The following is a 22,085-nucleotide window of genomic DNA, read 5'->3' on the forward strand; positions in this document are numbered from 1 at the left end:
CCATGTGTAACTTCAGCATTATGCTTATGAGTTATTTCCCCTTCTTCCCTTGCCTGGCTACCCATCCACATCTCTCCGGCCAACTGACGTTCCTTCTCCACCATGAGGCTGGATTTGCCTCCGTCCCCTACAATTTCTAGAATGCGAACATATTCTGACCGTTCTGATTGGTCCTAGAAACCTATGGGTTGGGCCAGATCCGGCCTAAACAATGACGTTATCAACTTTGATACTCTGAATGGTTACATTTGTTAGAGACGTTCCAATCACTGATGAATTTGTTTTGTACAACGGCCCTCATACAAACAACTTCTAGGATGGCAGATTCTGTACAGTGAGCTCCAAAAGTATTGGGACAGTGACAAATGTTTTGTTGCTTTGGCTCTGTACTCCATTAATTTGGATTTGAAATTATACAATGACTATGAGGTTAAAGTGATGAGTGAGAAAGTTACAGACGCACAAATATCATTCCCCCAAGACATGCTAACCTCTCACCATTACAGTAACAGGGGAGGTTAGCATTTTGGGGGGGGTATGATATTTGTGCGTCTGTAACTTTCTCACTCATCATTATTCATGATTCATTCAGGACTATCCGTAATCATCGTAGCATCCACATTAATGTATAAGTGTTTAGAAACATATTCTCTTCTTATTTACAATAAAAGTGACTCCAAAATGACACATTACATTATTTACCATTCCTTTCTATTGGGCACAAAATCATCTGAAACACAACCAAAACAAACAGCAAACGCATCCAACAAATGTGTAGAGTCACAAGCTTGATGTAGTCATTGTGTGCTATGAATATGGGACCAAATACTAAACTTTGGACTACTTTAATACACATACATATACATACAAATGTATGTGGACACCCCTTTAAATTAGTGGATGTGGCTGACAGGTGTATAAAATCGAGCACACAGCCATGCAATCTCCAGAGACAAACATTGACAGTGGAATGGCCATACTGAAGAGCTCAGTGACTTTCAATGTGGCACCGTCATAGGATGCCACCTTCCCAACAAGTCAGTTCGTCAAATTTCTGCCCTGCTAGAGCTGCCCGGTCAATTGTAAGTGCTGTTATTGTGAAGTAGAAATGTCTAGGAGCAACAATGGCTCAGCTGCGAAGTGGTAGGCCACACAAGCTCACAGAACGGGACCGCCGAGTGCTGAAGCCTGTAGCGCATAAAAATCATCTGTCCTCGGTTGCAAAACTCAATACTGAGTTCCAAACAGCCTCTGGAAGCAACGTCAGCACAATAACTGTTCGTCGGGAGCTAGAGTGGTGTAAAGCTCGACGCCATTGGACTCTGGAGCAGTGGAAACGCGTTCTCTGGAGTGATGACTCAACTTTGTGGTAACAGTTTGGGGAGGGCCCTTTCCTGTTTCCACATGACAATGCCCCCGTGCACAAAGCGAAGTCCATACAGAAATGGTTTGTCGAGATCGGTGTGGAAGTACTTGACTGGCCTGCACAGAGCCCTGACCTCAACCCCATCAAACACCTTTGGGATGAATTGGAACGGCGACTGCAAGCCACGCCTAATCGCCCAACATCAGTGCCCGACCTCACTAATGCTCGTGGCTGAATGGAAGCGAGTCCCCGCAGCAATGCTCCAACATCTAGCGGAAAGCCTTCCCAGAAGAGTGGAGGCTGTTATAGTAGAAAGGGGGGACCAACTCCATATTATAGCCCATGATTTTGGAATGAGATGTTCGACGAGCAGGTGTGTCCATAAACTTTTGGTAATGTAGTGTATACAGTGGGGAGAACAAGTATTTGATACACTGCCGATTTTGCAGGTTTTCCTACTTACAAAGCATGTAGAGGTCTGTATCTGTATCTAAAACAAAAATCCAGAAAATCACATTGTATGATTTTTAAGTAATTAATTTGCATTTTATTGCATGACATAAGTATTTGATATATCAGAAAAGCAGAACTTAATATTTGGTACAGAAACCTTTGTTTGCAATTACAGAGATCATACGTTTCCTGTAGGTCTTGACCAGGTTTGCACACATTGCAGCAGGGATTTTGGCCCACTCCTCCATATAGACCTTCTCCAGATCCTTCAGGATTCGGGGCTGTTGCTGGGCAAGACGGACTTTCAGCTCCCTCCAAAGATTTTCTATTGGGTTCAGGTCTGGAGACTGGCTAGGCCACTCCAGGACCTTGAGATGCTTCTTACGGAGCCACTCCTTATTTGCCCTGGCTGTGTGTTTTCGGGTCGTTATCATGCTGGAAGACCCAGCCACGGCCCATCTTCAATGCTCTTACTGAGGGAAGGAGGTTGTTGGCCAAGATCTCGCAATACATGGCCCCATCCATCCTCCCCTCAATACGGTGCAGTCGTCCTGTCCCCTTTGCAGAAAAGCATCCCCAAAGAATGGTGTTTCCACCTCCATGCTTCACAGTTGGGATGGTGTTCTTGGGGTTGTACTCATCCTTCTTCTTCCTCCAAACACGGTGAGTGGAGTTTAGACCAAAAAGCTCTATTTTTGTCTCATCAGACCACATGACCTTCTCCCATTCCTCCTCTGGATCATCCAGATGGTCATTGGAAAACTTCAGACGGGCCTGGACATGCGCTGGCTTGAGCAGGGGGACCTTGCGTGCGCTGCAGGATTTTAATCCATGACGGTGTAGTGTGTTACTAATGGTTTTCTTTGAGACTGTGGTCCCAGCTCTCTTCAGGTCATTGACCAGGTCCTGCCGTGTAGTTCTAAGCTGATCCCTTACCTTCCTCATGATCATTGATGCCCCACGAGGTGAGATCTTGCATGGAGCCCCAGACCGAGGGTGATTGACCGTCATCTTGAACTTCTTCAATTTTCTAATAATTGCGCCAACAGTTGTTGCCTTCTCACCAAGCTGCTTGCCTATTGTCCTGTAGCCCATCCCAGCCTTGTGCAGGTCTACAATTTTATCCCTGATGTCCTTACACAGCTCTCTGGTCTTGGCGATTGTGGAGAGGTTGGAGTCTGTTTTATTGAGTGTGTGGACAGGTGTCTTTTATACAGGTAACGAGTTCAAACAGGTGCAGTTAAAAAAGGTAATGAGTGGAGAACAGGAGGGCTTCTTAAAGAAAAACTAACAGGTCTGTGAGAGCCGGAATTCTTACTGGTTGGTAGGTGATCAAATACTTATGTCATGCAATAAAATGCAAATTAATTACTTACAAATCATACAATGTGATTTTCTGGATTTTTGTTTTAGATTCCGTCTCTCACAGTTGAAGTGTACCTATGATAAAAATTACAGACCTCTACATGCTTTGTAAGTAGGAAAACCTGCAAAATCGGCAGTGTATCAAATACTTGTTCTCCCCACTGTAAGTGAATTTGTCCCTATACTTTTAGTCACCTAAAATGGGGGGACTATGTACAAAAAGTGCTGTAATTTCTAAACGGTTCACCTGATATGGATGAAAATACCATCAAAATAAAGCTGACAGACCGCACTTTAACCCCATAGTAATTGTATCATTTCAAGTACAGAGCCAAAACAACAAAACATTTGTCACTGTCCCAATACTTTTTGAGCTCACTGTATGTAGGGATCGATAGAACAGCTGAATTAAATTCAGGATGAGTCGTCAGGCAAACAAGGTGTAGGTCCAGTATGTAGTTTGCATGCAAGCAGAGCATACATAAACGGTGTCTCTGGGATGAGAGATCAGTGATGGTACTAGTACAGATGTAGGATCTTAATTTAAGCCAGTTTGCTACAGCAGAAAAATAATCCTGCGGCAACAGGAAATGTGAATTATTATGTGGATTATAATTCATGAACATTTCTGTAAGGGCTTCAGAAGCCTTTTTAAACCTCAAATACACTACAAGTTTTACACTTTCTGCATTGCAGGAAAGTTCCCCTGCAACAGTAGGGCCGGGATGATACCAATATCGCAATATTTTTTCCATGCCAAAAATTAAAACAACATAATGATGTTCGTTTCCAACATTAGGACTATTTTCCTAAAGAAGTTAAATCCGCTTTTTGTTTTGTTTTGCCATCACACTAATGAGTATTGCGATACTGGTATTGTCCTGGCCCTATGCAACAGGGTGAGCAAATTAAGATCCTACATCTGTACTGGTACTGGTGGAGTTGGAGGAGGGAATGGAGATATAGAGCTGACAGCTGGGTTCTGTCCTCTCTTCTGTGTCTTACTTTTGTTGTTGGGTGGTCGAGGGCCAGTGCAGGGTGATATACTCAGAGATCTCATCCATAGTGTGGATGTGTGCTGCTGTCCTGATTCTGAGATTTGGTAACCTGCTAACACATACATACAGTGGCTATGTTACCACTGGGCATTGCCAGTGTGATTAACGGGTCATGGTAGAGGGTGTCTCGTCATGCTGTAGACTGTGGACGGGAATGCCAATGATCCACTTCATCTGGGTTAGAGTTCAGCCCTGCTGCTCGCTGGGCTACGCAGTCTGCCCTACCTCTGAGGAATGAGCTAACGTAAAGCCCACCCGACCCCCCACACTCAAGTGGGCACGGAATGAACCTGAATACACAAACGGAAACTTTCAAAATAGCAGGTCTCCTTATAATGATATGCAGTTACAAGCCAGATGCCTAATGACTCAAAGCCATGGAAACCCTGCAGCCCCTAATGTCATGTTTTACTTTCTCTGTAAACAGAGGAGGGATGTCTCCAGGAGCCCATTACAGCAGGTCTCTCCCTTTGCCCACACACACTTGTCCACCAAGGTACACACAACAACAAAAAACAGTGACCGTACGTATGTACATATCCCAACCAGAAGCCATGGATTACAGGCAACATCCGCAGTGAGCTAAAGGCTTGAGCTGCCGCTTTCAAGGAGTGGGTCACTAATCTGGACACTTATAACAAATCCCGCTACGACCTCCTATGAGCCATCAAACAGGCAAAGCTTCAATACAGGACTTAGATTGAATCCTAATACGCCGGCTCTGATGCTTGTCAGATGTGGCAGGGCTTGCAAACTATCACGGATTACAAAGGGAAACCTAGCCGCGAGCTGCACAGTGACGCGAGCCTATCAGACAAGCTAAATGCCTTCTATGTTCGCTTCGAGGTAAGCAACACTGAACCATGCATGAGAGCACTAGCAGTTCTGGACGACTGTGTGATCTCGCTCTCTGTAGCCGATGTGAGTAAGACCTTTAAACAGGTTAACATTCACAAGGCCGCGGGACCAGACAGATTACCAGGACACGTACTCAGAGTATGCACTGACCAGCTTGCGGGTGTCTTTACTGACATTTCAACCTCTCCCTGACCCATTCTGTAATACTTACATGTTTCAAGCAGACCACAATAGTCCCTGTGGCCAAGAACGCTAAAGTAACCTGTCTAAATGACTATTGCCCCACAGCACTCACATCTGTAGCCATGAAATACTTTGAAAGGCTGGTCATGGATCACATCAACACCATCATCCCAGACACCCTGGACCCACTCCAATTCGCGTACCGCCACAACAGATAAACAGATGATGCAATCTCTATTGCAATCCACACTGCCCTCTCCTACCTGGACAAGAGGAACACCTATGTGAGAATATTGTTCATTGACTACAGCTCAGCATTCAACACCATAGAGCCTTCCAAGCTCATCAGTAAGCTCAGGACCCTGGGACTGAACACCTCCCTCTGCAATTGGATACTGGAATTCCTGACGGGCCGGCCCCAGGTGGTGAGGGTAGGCAACAACACATCCGCCATGAGGACCCTCAACAGGGGGGCCCCTCAGGGGTGCATGCTTAGTCCCCTCCTGTAAGACTGTGTGGCAGCGCACGACTCCAATACCATCATTAAGTTTGCTGATGACACGACGGTGGTAGGCCTGATCACGGACTACGATGAGACCGCCTATTGAGAGGAGGTCAGTGACATGGTAGTGGTGCCAGGACAATAACCTCTCCCTCAACGTTAGCAAGACAAAAAAGCTGATTGTGGACTACAGGAAATGGAGGGCCGAGCAAGCCCCCATCCACATCAATGGGGCATCGAGTTCCTCTGTGTCCACATCACTAAGGAATGAACATGGTCCACACACACCAACACAGTCATGAAGAAGGCACAACAACGCCTCTTCCCCCTCAGGAGGCTGAAAAGATTTGGCATGGGCCCTCAAATCCACAAAAAGTTATACTTCTGCACCATTGAGAGCATCTTGACTTGCTCTATCACCGCTTGGTATGGCAACTGCTTGGCATCCGACCACAAGGCGCTACAGAGGGTTGACCCAAGGCCATACAGGACCTCTATAGCAGGCAGTGTCAGAGGAAGGCCCTAAAAATGGTCAAAGACTCCAGCAACCCAAGTCATAGACTATTCTCTATGCTACCGCACGGCAAGCTACCCGGACTATCTGCATTGACCCTTTTTGCACTAACTCTTTTGACTCATCACATACGCTGCTGCTACTGTTTATTATCTATCCTGTTGCCTAGTCACTTTTTCCCTACCTGCAGTGCCTTCGGAAAGTATTCAGACCCCTTGACTTTTTACACATTTTGTTACGTTACAGTCTTATTCTGAAATTGATTAACTAAAAACAAATCCTCAGCAATCTACACACAATACCCCATAATGACAAAGCGAAAACAGGTTTTTAGAAATGTTTGCTAGTGTATAAAAAAAACAAAAACAGAAATACCTTATTTACATAAGTATTCAGACCCTTTGCTATGAGACTCGAAATTGAGCTCAGGTGCCTCCTGTTTCCAATGATCATCCTTGAAATGTTTCTACAACTTGATTGGAGTCCACCTGTGGTAAATTATTTTGATTGGACATGATTTGGAAAAGCACACACCACGTCCAGAAGGACGACCATCTCTGCAGCACTCCACCTATCAGGCCTTTATGGTAGAGTGACCAGACGGAAGCCACTCCTCAGTAAAAGGCATATGACAGCCCGTTTGGAGTTAGCCAAAAGGCACCTAAAGACTCTCAGACCATGAGAAACAAGATTATTTGGTCTGATGAAACCAAGATTCAACTCTTTGGCCTGAATGCCAAACGTCACGTCTGGAGGAAACCTGGCACTTGAACCTGATCGAACATCTCTGGAGAGACCTGAAAATAGCTGTGCAGCAACACTCCCCGTCCAACCTGACAGAGCTTGAGAGGATCTGCAAAGAAGAATGGGAGAGACTCCCCAAATACAGATGTGACAAGCTTGTAGCATCATACCCAAGAAAACTTGAGGCTGTAATTGCTGCCAAAGTACTGAGTAAAGTATCTGAATACTTATGTAAATGTATTATTTCTGTTTTTTTATTTGTAATAAATTAGCAAACATTTCTAAAAACCTGTTTTTGCCTTGTCATTATGGGTTATTGTGTGTAGATTGATGAGGGGAAAAAAACAATTCAATCAATTTTAGAATAAGGCTGTAACGTAACAAAATGTGGAAAAAGTCAAGGGGTCTGAATACTTTCCGAAGGCACTGTATATGTACTGTACATATCTACCTCAATTACCTCGTACCCCTGCACATCGACTCGGTGCTGGTACCCCATGTATATAGCCAAGTTATTGTTACTCCTTGTGTATTTATTCTTCATGTTAATATTTTTCTATATTTTTCTCTCTGCATTGTTGGGAAGGGCCTGAAAGTCAGCATTTCTCTGTTAGTCTACACCTGTTGTTTACGAAGCATGTGAAAAATCATTTGAACACACGTGTACACAGACACCGTTCCCTACTCCATTCCATTCCATATTCCACCTGTCAGTGTATGTCCCTCTGACCATTCCCCCTGGTCTCTCTCCATGCCCAATCCTCAGACATCTTGAAGAGAGAGGGGCCACCGGCTCACTACCGCCAGGAAGACACAATGCTGTGACAGTCCGACATTAAATGTTGATTGTAACTCATATAAAATGGCAGATTTACATGTTCTTGTGTAATTCTTGAATATCAGGACTTGTGGCATTTAATTGGGAGTAGGTTATGCAGTCACCTGTATTTCACAACCTCCATCACACCCTCCATCACATCCATCCACACACACACACACACACACAGCAACCAGCCCCCTCTTCACCCCTCTCTGTGCTGTGGAATAATGTGACAGACAGCAGCCCAGTGGGATTCCTAGGTAGGCTTTCAAAGACAAAAAGTGCTATTATAGGGGATGTCTCCTTCCTTTAAAATACTCGCTTTCATCCATGTTCTGGAATGGGAGTGTGAAGTCTTTTCTAAAAAAGAGAATATATTCAGTATTCACCAGTGGTGAAGTGCAATTTTATTAGGGGGGAATGCATGTTTTTTTTTTTTATGACGTCATAATTTCCTCAATCAAAGGCTGTACCGACAGATGTAGCCAATTGAATAGCCTATCATTATAGAAAATGCATGAACTGCATCCTCCAATTGCAACGTCTGCCTATGCCCACACATACTGTCTAAAGAAAATGTTATAATTTGAATACCCTCAAATACCAAGCATAGGCTACCTCATTTCAAAATAGACCATCATCACTGTCAATGGTGAATGATAATTCTTCACGTTTTACTGGTGAAACATCCAAACTGCATCTCCATACAAATCATTTGATTGATCTCAATCAGTTTCATGGGAATATTCATTTAGATCTTCTTGAATTACTGTCTCGTGAGCGAATTAGAGCAGATGGTGTTAACAAACTATAGCCTTTCTTATATTTTGTTTCAATCAAAGCATACAGTGCATTCGGAAAGTATTCAGACCCCTTTACTTTTTCCACATTTTGTTACGTTACAGCCTTATTCTAAAATTGATTAAATAAAAAATGTTCCTCATCAATCTACACACAATACCCCATAATGACAAAGCGAAAACAGGTTTTTAGAAATGTTTGCTAGTGTTTTAAAATTAAAAAACAGAAATACCTTATTTACATAAGTATTCAGACCCTTTGCTATGAGACTCGAAATTGAGCTCAGGTGCTTCCTGTTTCCATTGATCATCCTTGAGATGTTTCTACAACTTGATTGGAGTCCACCTGTGGTAAATTATTTGATTGGACATGATTTGGAAAGGCAGACACCTGTCTATATAAGGTCCCACAGTTGACAGCGTATGTCAGAGCAAAAATAGAGCCCTGAGGTAGAAGGAATTGTCCGTAGAGCTCAGAGACAGGATTGCATCGAGGCAAAGATTTGGGGAAGGTTACCAAAACATTTCTGCAGCATTGAAGGTCCCCAAGAACACAGTGGCCTCCATCCTTCTTAAATGGAAGAAGTTTGGAACCACCAAGACTCTTCCTAGAGCTGGCCGCCTGGCCAAATTGGGCTATCTTCTGTATACCCCCCCTACCTTGTCACAACACAACTGATTGGCTCAAACACATTAAATTCCACAAATTAACTTTTAAGCAGGCACACTTGTTAATTGAAATGCATTCCAGGTTATCACCTCATGAAGCTTGTTGAGAGAATGCCAAGAGTGTGCAAAGCTGTCATCAAGGCAAAGGGTGGCTACTTTGAAGAATCTCAAATATAAAATATATTTTGATTTGTTTAACACTTTTTTGATTACTACATGATTCCATATGTGTTATTTCATAGTTTCGATGTCTTCACTATTGTTCTACAATGTAGAAAATAGTAAAAAATAAAGACAAACTCTTGTAATGAGTAGGTGTATCCAAACTTTTGACTGGTACTGTATGTAAATGTGATATTTCCGTTTTTTTAAAATATATATATATATATATTGTCACGACCTGACTCAGGGGACTCATATGTTGAGTCAGGGTGTGTGTATTCTTTGTTAGTGTATATTCTATGTGGGTTTTCTAGGATGGGTATTTCTATGTTGGCCGGTGTGGTTCCCAATCAGAGGCAGCTGTCGCTCGTTGTCTCTGATTGGGGACCATACTTAGGCAGCCGATTGGCACTGTCTAGTTGTGGGATCTTGTTCCGTGTAAGGTATGTTGTGTGTGCTACCTTGGACTTCACGTTTCGTTTCTTGGTTTGTCGTGGTGTTTAATAGTTTAATAAATATGTACGCATATCACGCTGCGCCTTGGTCTGACCCGTCCTTCAACGAACGTGACAGAAGATCCCACCAAACGAGGACCAAGCAGCGTGTTCAGGAGCAGACAGCCTGGACCTGGGAGGAGATCCTGGACTTGGGAGGAGATTCAGGCTGGGATGGATCGCCGTCCTTGGGAGGAGACATTGGAGGCCCGGTATAGAGAGGAGAAATGGCGCCAACAGTGCCGACGACGGAGACCCGAGAGGCAACCCCAAGAAGGAGGGGGGCACACGGTGTGGACGACGAGGCAGCAGCAGGCCGTTAAAGGGCGGGTCTGCAGGTTAGGAGAGGAGGCCACCATGTTACGGGGGCTATTGGTTCAGAGGGAGCAGGAGTTATTCGGTCAGAGGGAGGCGCTACAGGAGGCTATAAGGGAGAAGGAAAGTGTAGAGGCACGGCGAGAGGAGCTGGTTAGGCAGCAGAAGGAGCGGGGGTTAATAAAGGAACCCAGTCCTGCTCCTCGCATCAAGCAAGTGGTGCGTGTTGCCAGTCCGGTCCAGCCCGTTCCTGCTCCCCGCACTAAGCCAGTGGTGCGTGTTCCCAGTACGGCCCGACCCGTTCCTGCTCCTCGCAAAAAGCCAGTGGTGCGCGTCGCCAGCCCGGCCCGACCTGTTCCTGCTCCTCGCACCAAGCCAGTGGTGCGCGTCTCCAGTCCGGCCCGGCCTGTTCCTGCTCCTCGCACCAAGCCAGTGGTGCGCGTCGCCAGCCCGGCCCGGCCTGTACCTGCTCCTCGCACCAAGCCAGTGGTGCGCGTCGCCAGCCCGGCCCGGCCTGTTCCTGCTCCTCGCACCAAGCCAGTGGTGCGCGTCTCCAGTCCGGCCCGGCCTGTTCCTGCTCCTCGCACCAAGCCAGTGGTGCGCGTCGCCGGCCCGGCCTGTACCTGCTCCTCGCACCAAGCCAGTGGTGCGCGTCGCCAGCCCGGCCCGGCCTGTTCCTGCTCCTCGCACCAAGCCAGTGGTGCGCATCTCCAGTCCGGCCCGGCCTGTTCCTGCTCCTCGCACCAAGCCAGTGGTGCGCGTCGCCAGCCCGGCCCGGCCTGTTCCTGCTCCTCGCACCAAGCCAGTGGTGCGCGTCGCCAGCCCGGCCCGGCCTGTTCCTGCTCCTCGCACCAAGCCCGTGGTGCGCGTCGCCAGTCCGGCCCGGCCTGTTCCTGCTCCTCGCACCAAGCCAGTGGTGCGCGTCGCCAGCCCGGCCTGGCCTGTTCCTGGCACCAAGACAGTGGTGCGCGTCGCCAGCCCAGCCCGGCCCGGCCTGTACCTCGCACCAACCAGTGGTGCGCGTCGCCAGCCCGGCCCGGCCTGTTCCTGCTCCTCGCACCAAGCCAGTGGTGCGCGTCCCCGGCCCGGCCTGTTCCTGCTCCTCGCACCAGACCAGTGGTGCGTTTGTCCAGTCCGGCACGGCCCGTGCCCATTCCACCGGTCCCTGGTCCGGCACCGGTCAGCTGCTCCACTCCGGAGCCAGAGCAGTCCGCTCCACCGGAGCCTGATACAGTTCCGGTCAGCTGTTCCACTCCGGAGCCAGAGCAGTCCGCTCCACTGGTGCCTGATCCAGCTCCGGTCAGCTGCTCCACTCCGGAGCCAGAGCTGTCCGCTCCACTGGTGCCCAGTCCAGCTCCGGTCAGCGGCTCCAGTCCAGACCATGACGTCAGCCCCTCTCCAGGTTCGGGGTCTCCCACACCAGGGTCCAAACAGGTCCTGGCGTATCGTGGGAGGAAGGAGAGGGGAAGTAGCGCGCCGAGGTCCAGACCAGACCAGGGGCGCAACAGGGAGGCGGAGAGTGAGAGGTCGTCACGCCCCGAGCCGGATCCGCCTCAGAGGCGGAATGCCCACCCGGCCCCTACCCTGTTATGTTTATGTTGTGCGGTCGGGTACTGTCACGACCTGACTCAGGGGACTCTTATATGTTGAGTCAGGGTGTGTATATTCTATGTGGGTTTTCTAGGATGGGTATTTTTATGTTGGCCGGTGTGGTTCCCAATCAGAGGCAGCTGTCGCTCGTTGTCTCTGATTGGGGACCACACTTAGGCAGCCTATTGGCACTGTCTAGTTGTGGGATCTTGTTCCGTGTAAGGTATGTTGTGTGTGCTACCTTGGACTTCATGTTTCGTTTCGTTTATTGGTTTGTCGTGGTGTTTAATAGTTTAATAAATATGTACGCATATCACACTGCGCCTTGGTCTGACCCGTCCTTCAGCGAACGTGACACACATATATATATATATATATATATATACACTGCTCAAAAAAATAAAGGGAACACTTAAACAACACATCCTAGATCTGAATGAATGAAATAATCTTGTTAAATACTTTTTTCTTTACATAGTTGAATGTGCTGACAACAAAATCACACAAATTATCAATGGAAATCAAATGTATCAACCCATGGAGGTCTGGATTTGGAGTCACCCTCAAAATTAAAGTGGAAAACCACACTACAGGCTGATCCAACTTTGATGTAATGTCCTTAAAACAAGTCAAAATGAGGCTCAGTAGTGTGTGTGGCCTCCACATGCCTGTATGACCTCCCTACAACGCCTGGGCATGCTCCTGATGAGGTGGCGGATGGTCTCCTGACGGATCTCCTCCCACACCTGGACTAAAGCATCCGCCAACTCCTGGACAGTCTGTGGTGCAATGTGGCGTTGGTGGATGGAGCGAGACATGATGTCCCAGATGTGCTCAATTGGATTCAGGTCTGGGGAACGGGCGGGCCAGTCCATAGCATCAATGCCTTCCTCTTGCAGGAACTGCTGACACACTCCAGCCACATGAGGTCTAGCATTGTCTTGCATTAGGAGGAACCCAGGGCCAACCGCACCAGCATATGGTCTCACAAGGGGTCTGAGAATCTCATCTCGGTACCTAATGGCAGTCAGGCTACCTCTGGCGAGCACATGGAGGGCTGTGCGGTCCCCCAAAGAAATGCCACCCCACACCATGACTGACCCACCGCCAAACCGATCATGCTGGAGGATGTTGCAGGCAGCAGAACGTTCTCCACGGCGTCTCCAGACTCTGTCACGTTTGTCACATGTGCTCAGTGTGAACCTCCTTTCATCTGTGAAGAGCACAGGGCGCCAGTGGTCGAATTTGCCAATCTTGGTGTTCTCTGGCAAATGCCAAACGTCCTGCACGGTGTTGGGTTGTAAGCACAACCCCCACCTGTGGACGTCGGGCCCTCATACCACCCTCATGGAGTCTGTTTCTGACGTTTGAGCAGACACAATCACATTTGTGGCCTGCTGGAGGTCATTTTGCAGGGCTCTGGCAGTGCTCCTGCTGCTCCTCCTTGCACAAAGGCGGAGGTAGCGGTCCTGCTGCTGGGTTGTTGCCCTCCTACGGCCTTCTCCACGTCTCCTGATGTACTGGCCTGTCTCCTGGTAGCGCCTCCATGCTCTGGACACTACCGCCTCCATGCTCTGGACACTACCTACACACAAACCTTCTTGCCACAGCTCGCATTGATGTGCCATCCTGGATGAGCTGCACTACCTGAGCCACTTGTGTGGGTTGTAGACTCCGTCTCATGCTACCACTAGAGTGAAAGCACCGCCAGCATTCAAAAGTGACCAAAACATCAGCCAGGAAGCATAGGAACTGAGAAGTGGTCTGTGGTCACCACCTGCAGAACCACTTCTTTATTGGGGGTGTCTTGCTAATTGCCTATAATTTCCACCTGTTGTCTATTCCATTTGCACAACAGTATGTGAAATGTATTGTCAATCAGTGTTGCTTCCTAAGTGGACAGTTTGATTTCACAGAAGTGTGATTGACTTGGAGTTACATTGTGTTGTTTAAAGTGTTCCCTTTATTTTTTTGAGCAGTATATATATATATATACACACACACACACACACATTTGCACACATTTCTAAAAATCTGTTTTTGCTTTGTCATTATCGGGTATTGTGTGACGGGGGAAAAAAACAATTTAATACATTTTAGAATAAGGCTGTAACATAACAAAATGTGGAAATAGCCAAGGGGTCAGAATACTTTCCGAATGAACTGTATATCCTGCTTACAAAAAAAAAAGACTATTCAGCTTCGGCTAATAATCCTAAAATCTCATTACAAATGAGGAGGTGTTTTTGGTGTAACAGTAGCATTACTACTGGCCTACTATGCTATCATATTATATTTGGTTATCTTATGCAAAATGCTAATTAATCATTCATTATGTGACCTAATTTTGATTTTATCAAATCAAATGCGACGAATACAACCTTACCGTGAAATGCTTACTTACAACCCCTTAACTAACAATGTAGTTTTAAGAAAAATAAAGGAGTTAAGAAAATGTTTACCAAATAAACTAAATTAAAACAATTAAAAGACCAACAATAAAATAACAATAACGAGGCTATATACAGGGGGTACCGGTACCGAGTCAATATGCAGGGGTACAGGTTAGTCGAGGTAATATATACATGTCGGTTGGGGTAAAGTGACTATGCATAGATAATAAACAGCGAGTAGCAGCAACGTAAAAAAGCAAATAGTCCGGGTAGCCATTTGATTAGCTGTTCAGCAGTCTTATGGCTTGGGGGTAGAAGCTGTTAAGAAGCCTTTTGGACCTAGACTTGGCATGCCGGTACCACCTGCCGTGCGGTAGCAGAGAGAACAGTCTATGACTAAGGTGTCTGGAGTCTTTGGCAATTTTTAGGGCCTTCCTCTGACACCACCTGGTATAGAGGTCCTGGATGGCAGGAAGCTTGGCCCCAGTGATGTACTGGGCCATACGCACTGCCATCTGTAGTGCCTTGCGGTCGGAGATGGAGCAGTTGCCATACCAGGCTGTGATGCAACCATTCATGACGCTCTCGATGGTGCAGCTGTAGAACTTTTTGAGGATCTGAGGACCCATGCCAAATCTTTTCAGTCTCCTGTGGAGGAATAGGCATTGTAGTGCCCTCTTCACGACTGTCTTTGTGTGTTTGGACCATGATAGTTTGTTGGTGATAAGGACACCAAGGAACTTGAAGCTCTCAACCTGCTCCACTACAGCCCCGTCGATGAGAATGGGGGCGTGCTCGGCCCTCCTTTTCCTGTAGTCCACAATCATCTCCTTTGTCTTGATCATGTTGAGGGAGAGGTTGTTATCCTGGCACCACACTGCCAGGTCTCTGACCTCCTCCCTATAGGCTGTCTCATCGTTGTTGGTGATCAGGCCTACCACCTGCTTTGATCTAACTTTACAAAATGAGCACCATTGTGAGAAGTGATAATCTTCTATTTGTAATAATAATAATAATAAGTGATGAGTATGACTATTCGGCGTAGGCAACAGATCTTGATGATATGTCATTTTAATTTAAGCGATTGGAGCACCCTTCTTGGTGCTGAAAGGACAGCGCCAGGATAGTGCAATGATGTTAATTATTTAGAATCTAAGACATTGGGGGGGGATGTGCTAAGCTTACATATGGAATTGATTTAAGATGGTCATACTATGGATCATTTAGCTATTTGATTTTGAATTTTAGGTGTACAATTTTTAAAATAAAGATACAATATTGATTTAGGCCTTTACTACTATAGCCCATAGAAACGCACTGAATAGCACATTCATAAATGGCAAAAAGGACAGTCAATAACTAAATCATAAGAAACAAGGTTTTGAAGTGTCTGTCCTAAATCTAAGAGATATTTAAAAAACTCAGGAAATATATATTTTTATTTGTACACATATTTAACCCCTTTTGTTGGGTAGGCACAAAACTACCTTCATAGTTCCATTAGTTTTTTTCAACCGGTACCAGTTACCTTCAGACGGGTCCCATGACACTTGTGGGGGTTGTAGAGCAAAACAGAGAACACCATTGTGTTCGTAAGAGTCTCCCCTTTCTCCCCTTTCATCATAGGTTTGTAGGTCAAACCATTCGACGCTACAGACGTTTACGTGAGAAGACCGATTTTCGGAATGTCTCATGGTCTGACAAACACCGCTCTAGCTCTGCCACCTTTCACTGCAGATGCGGAAGTGCGACATAGGCGGATGTGGTGGATTGAGACACATTCAATGCAAAAAAAACATCTAGCTTAAACTGAAGGATTTTGATGGGGACTTTTTGTTATGCAATTTAGATTGACGCACAGGTTCATCAAATCGACTCTAGGGGGTTAAAGAAGTTGAACCAATTTCTGGTGCTGAAGGATAGCTCTGCCATTCGGTCAGTTCAGGAACAAACCACAATAATTTGCAGTAACCTTTATCCAAATAAGCCTATGACTACGTGGTATAGCTATTTGTAGTCTAATGTTAATACAAATCCATATAGCGTAATATCATTGCACTGTTTGCGAGGAGAGCTTTATTGTGAGTAGGTATTTCATTGTATTGTGTAGCTTACACGCTGTATTATAAATAAATGTTGATTTGATTTGTTTTGCAGACATGAGACGGTCATGGTCACGCGATGAGGTAACCCTGCCTGCAAACTTCAAAACCAGTGTCTGCCCTCACCCTAATAGGGAATTTCCTATTGGTCTAACGGTCTAAGACATTGATTGCTCCTGTGGGAGACCTAGGTTCATATCCCACGTGTTACATTAGCTTGAACACATGGTTACAATATAGAGTCCTGTACAAAAGAAAACAGAGAGGTAAACTATCAATTCATATAACTTATTTGCATAGATTAAACATGCTATCAAATCAATTGAACAAGCAGTGAACATAAATAATTGCAGGAAATTTGTTTTAAAACAGGTGTGGTGTATTCATGCAGCTCAATAAACTATAACCTAAATGCATTATTACCTCCAACTTGGCCCAATTCACATTTCCAATTGCCCACTCTGACATACCAAGCTAGAACGGCCCTGCATCTCAACCAATAGCCAATGTAGGCTAAATATACCAAGCATGGCTACAGCAACTTCCAGAAGGTCAGGCTCCTTGGGCTATGCGGTGGCCACTCTGGTTTGGGTGTCCTTGGCAGAACGGTGTCGCCGTAACCAAGTGGTCACATAGCATTCTGGGTTCCACTGCGCAAGAGGGGTCCGTGGAGTTTTATAAACATCAAGGCAGACACACAGTGAATTTGGATTTTCTGTAATGTTCTGATTGGCCAAAGTGGTCAAGCCCCCGACGGGCCTCCGCATTACACACATGAAGCCTATAGTTCCTCATTGTTCTCACCAGTGCCAGAGAGAAGACAGGGAAGAGACCACCATGTACCTCTAGGCTGCTGTACATATTTATTTGGTTTGTGATTCTATCATTTTTCATGGAATTTTTGTGGTAATTAAATATAATTTATCTAGAATTTATCCAAATACAGAAATAGTTTTACCAGCGCTGTGTATTCTCAAATTAAAAAAAGTGAGGGAGCGCCACTCCTCCACGCTCTGGCAGCACTACACCCCTGGTATTTACAGCCTTCACAAATATCTGCTTTGGGAAATAAAATGCTACAGAGAGTGTGTTCTCTCTTTATCAATCATGCCATTATTTCAGATAAAATATGAAATGAAAAATATGGCCTCAGATATCTAGTAGTCTTCTCTTCCCTCTCTCTCCTCATACTCCATCTCCTTTACCCCTCCTACATTTCTCCTTCCTCTGACATTGACTGACTATAGACCACTCTTGCCTGACTTTGTTGTGCAGTCCATCTCTCTCTTAATACTCTGACGTTCCAGAGACTTGGCAAAGCAGTCAGAGAGTAGAGTAAGAAAGCAAATTAATCCTGTCTACATGTTTACCACTTCCAGAGGAATGTCTTGTTCAGGACACTCTGTGAAGGGCTATCGGCAGTAGACCAGAGAAGCTTCTTCTCTGGGATTGGGAAAGAGATGGCACAAAAACACTGAACTATTGCAAAAGAGTGCGATGAGAGAGGAATCCCCTTTTGGTAGGGGAGATTTGTGATTTATATTGTGCAAAACCATAAGTAAAAACTAGGCTTTTTGGTAAAAAGGAATGTAACACTTTGGAATAACAGCACATCGTTCATCATCCTCCATTGAGAATAAGTGCATCCAGGTAGAATACATAGCCTTAGGCCCAGAGTAAGTCCGGTTAAATGTTGGCAGGGAAATCAAAATGTGTTCTTAGAAGAGCACAGAGATCTGGAAGTCTGATTAATTTAACTCATTGGGTCAGATTAGGTTTCCTTTTTCCACCATTATTTTTGTTACAGAGAAAGAGAGTGATTCACTACTGAAATATATTAACATCAGGCTTTTTATTCTCATTTCTGAAAATATAATGAACATATAACCACAAGAATCCTTCCCTCAATATTTGAACTTCTGACATTTATTGGAGAGTTGTGTCTGTAAGTTAATGAACTCACAACCCCATTGACACGGCTTGAATATCTATGCAACTAAAGATTCTTACCGGCAGCAACTATTACATTAGCACAAGGGTTCCCAAACTGACGTAACCCCGGTTCTATGAACCAAGCGCAATTTTTTATTTCAGAGTTTCTCTCGCGAACCCATTTTCAAATCAGTTTGGGAAACTGGGGGCTTGAAAGGAGACTAGAAGACCCATATTGTATTTCCATGTCCTATCACTTAAGAGATAAGGATAATTAGCCTAGTGTTGTAAGAGTCATTCCCAGCAGACACTGTTTTCATTGGTGAGGTCTTGACTAGTTCAGGACAGCAGGTCATTGCAGTCCAGTGCTAAGACATCTGGCACCAAGCTGTGGTTTTGAGCTAAGCTCGGTATGTTTTTATTGAAGTGTGGGACCATTACACGGTGCTTTAATGTCATTAAAACATCCTAACAAGCAGGGTTATGTTGAAAGGTTTCTCCTACTGTTTAACAGGTGCATTTTCAGTGAGGGGGGAAGAGGACAGGGGGCAAAGGACCAATGGGGACAGGGGGTATCCAGAAGCTGTGGAACTATGACTGAATGGGGGAAAAGCATAACAAGGCAACAGACAAACCATTGTACAATGGATTACAAGTATCCAGAGCCATATATTTAGATATATGGCTCTGCGTCTACCTATTCAAAGTCATGTATTTGATGGGGGGCATATCATGGAATCCTGTGGTTAGATGTAACGTGAATGAATGGCCTGAAACAGCAGATAGCAAATGCACTAAATCCTTGTTATGGCCCACAGAAGATACATGATGTCAGCACAGCCTATTAAATGTGAGTAGCCCTTGGGGAATAGAGTCTCTCTGCCTGATCACTAACTGGGCATCGATCAAGTCAATCAATAGCTGCCATGGAGGAAGGGGTGGGGCTTGGGTTAGCGTTAGCCATAAAACAACAGATAACGATCTTCATGACTCAAAAACAAGTCGAGGCGTCAGGCTAATATGCCTACTTCTCCACTAAGCCTATCAATCTGAGGATGTAGCTACAGTATATGGATAGAAAACAACAGAAGCTCTCCAAGGAGGTCTACTGTACTACAGAACACTATGAAGCTGGCACTGTGTAGATGCAAAGACTCACACTGAAGATCTTTAGTAACAGTGATGTTGAAGCTTCCATCAGGAAGTCTATCTATCATTTCACCTGTCATCTCCTTCTCCCTGGACTAGTGTCAGCAGTGTGGTTGGCTGCTCTTACTGTGAAACTGCTTAGACACACATACTGTCATCACCACTGCTGTGGTTCTGAGTGTGGATCCTGGCGTGCGCATGCACGCACACACACACAAAAGCTATTCCTAAAATGACTAAGTATTTTTTCCCCCAATTTGCCCTGGGCGGCAGGGTAAGCTTCCCCATAGCAATCTCTCTTTGCATGCTTTCAACATGACCAAAGTGTACAACATAGTGCCAAGAGAAACACAGCCTTGGCGTCTCAAAAGCTCCAGACTTTTGCACAGCCTGTGGGCGACCACAAAACCTCTAGTCCAGTGAGTCAGCCTCCAGGGTAGGGCACAAACTTGGAAAAACAGGGTCTGGGGAGACAGAGTTAAGAATAGGTCCTCCAACCTCCCCCACCCACCTCTCTCTAACCCCGACCCACCACTCGCTCAAAGGCACTTTAAGCGTAAGTCAACATGAGTCCACAGAGACTGGTTTAGCCAAAGGTCATCTGTCTACCTGCCATGGCCTGATGTCAGAGCCCTGAGCAATAGCCTACCACATCTCTCAGACAGGAGGGGTAGAGGAAGTGGACAAAACGTCAGAAGAAAACAGTGGGCACTCTGACATCTGGCAGATCGACAGATTGTACCACTGCTTCAGACATCAAACACCTCTGGACACTGGTGGATGATTCATACAATATGGTACTGCCATCCTGCATGACAGCCTGACAGGTATGTGTGTGTGTCTGGACAGATATAAAGTAATGAAACAATTAAATTGTGACAGAGAATACATTTCTGATGTGCCGAAGACAATAACAACATTCTGAATGTTCTCAGAAGTTAACTTGTTAATTCCACCTCATGGAATAGCCTTTTGTAGTTTAGTCTCTGGTGGACTAGAAGAGGATTCAACCCCGAGGAATGACACAGAGATATTCTACAGCTGTTCACTGAGGAAAAATAAGTCAGCCTCAAAAGAAGAGCTTAGAAACAATTCTGACACAGCTCCTATCTGAGCAAGCACCACTATAATTTATTCCACTCCACACAGAGGTCATTTCAAAGTCTAGTTTTGATTTACATTTGGTTGAGTTGTCAACTACTGTGAATTCAACATGAAATCAACAAAACATTTCACCATGTCATTGGATTTAGGTTAAAGGTTGGGTGAAAAAAAGACGAAATGCCCTTACATTGATGACTTTTTGCAAATCCAATCAGTTTTCCACGTTGATCACGTTAATATTTTGGGTTGAAATGACGTGAAAACAATGTTGATTACACCAGTTTATGCTCAGTGGGATCATGGCAGGTACAAGTGCTATTTGGCATTCAACTTGGCCCCAATAATGTGTTAGTGTTGGATAGTGTGTTAGATATAATGTGTTAGTGGATGTTTCTTCAATTAGTGGGTACACTTTTAGATAAACCTGAGGGCAGCAGTTTGTCTTTATATGTCTTCTAATGCAATCTATTGTAGGAGTACATAGCCACAAAGCATTAAACTAACTGGCTACTCTTCGTGTGTTGAAACTCTAGTTTGATTCCAAGATGAGAACATTTACATTTTGACAACTCACAAAAATGGTCACTGTCACTAAATGATAAATATTGTTTTCATAAAAGTCGTCACAAGTTGAAGTGAAGGCTATATATAGTACAACCTCTGAATAGGGTAAATGTGTCTAGGTGGAATAGCAGTAGTATACGAGAGAATGCTCTCATTGCCACAGTAAGACCACAAACTTAGTTTGGTTTGCATATCGGGCAAAAAAGAAAACCGCTCAAAGGTTGCCTACACATGCAGGTAATAACGAGTGGACAAATTATTTTGCTGTTACTCACGTTCAAGATCCGATGAATCAATCAACGCGACTTCTTTGCGCGCTCTTCATGAACATATCCATTCTAGTAATACAAAATGAACTAAGTTTTGTCTCAATAAGGTAAGGTATACGAGCTTACACAGTCACATTATAATGAATTCACACAGCTTTCTTTTGAATGGCACTCTATCAAACACTGGTTGTATAGCTCGGGCGTTCAGTGACTATCAAACATGGACAAGTCTAAATGGAATCCTTGGGACGTCCAAACTCTGACGTCACCCCATTGAAGTCCCAAGGATCCCAGATAGCAGTACCCTATCCAGCATCTCGTCTCTGCTCCAAATTATTTTTCCGATCTGCAAGAGTGAAGAGAGGAAGGGACCAAGGGAAGGGAGGAACTGGGTACTGGACAGCCGCAATAATCACAGCAATTCAACGAACATTCCTACTGTAGGCGACTCCAGTGTCTACATTTATAGCCCCCTCTATCCTTCATTGAAAATGTGCACACTGATTAAATCTAGTTATGGTGCAAAGTTAGGTTTATTAATTGATATGTGATACAAAATTAAGGTTGGCAGAAATATTTAGGAACATTTTCAAAAAGACTGACAATACCATCAAAAAACACAGTCCAAAATAAAAAGGATTAGGCCTAAACAGGCATTCCTGCCTATATACAGTATCTT

At 45.1% G+C, this 22,085-nt stretch overlaps 1 protein-coding gene across 2 annotated transcripts in view; it reads right to left on the reverse strand.

Annotated features, from left to right (window-relative positions):
* LOC311110705 (carbohydrate sulfotransferase 15-like) overlaps positions 1–21,715 on the reverse strand; it is a 41,579-nt gene extending 19,864 nt beyond the window's left edge. The window contains exon 1 of one of the 2 annotated variants that reach the window (XM_084153257.1): positions 21,413–21,715. The gene's annotated coding sequence lies outside the window, so the exon portion shown is untranslated. Of the gene's footprint in view, positions 1–4,189; positions 5,673–21,412 lie in introns of those variants that run through there. The other variant, XM_084153258.1, reaches the window with a different exon arrangement.
* Between the last annotated feature and the right edge of the window lie 370 nt (positions 21,716–22,085).

The sequence above is a fragment of the Coregonus lavaretus genome, assembly GCF_964263955.1.
Source record: "Coregonus lavaretus genome assembly, chromosome: 36".
NCBI lineage: Eukaryota > Metazoa > Chordata > Actinopteri > Salmoniformes > Salmonidae > Coregonus > Coregonus lavaretus.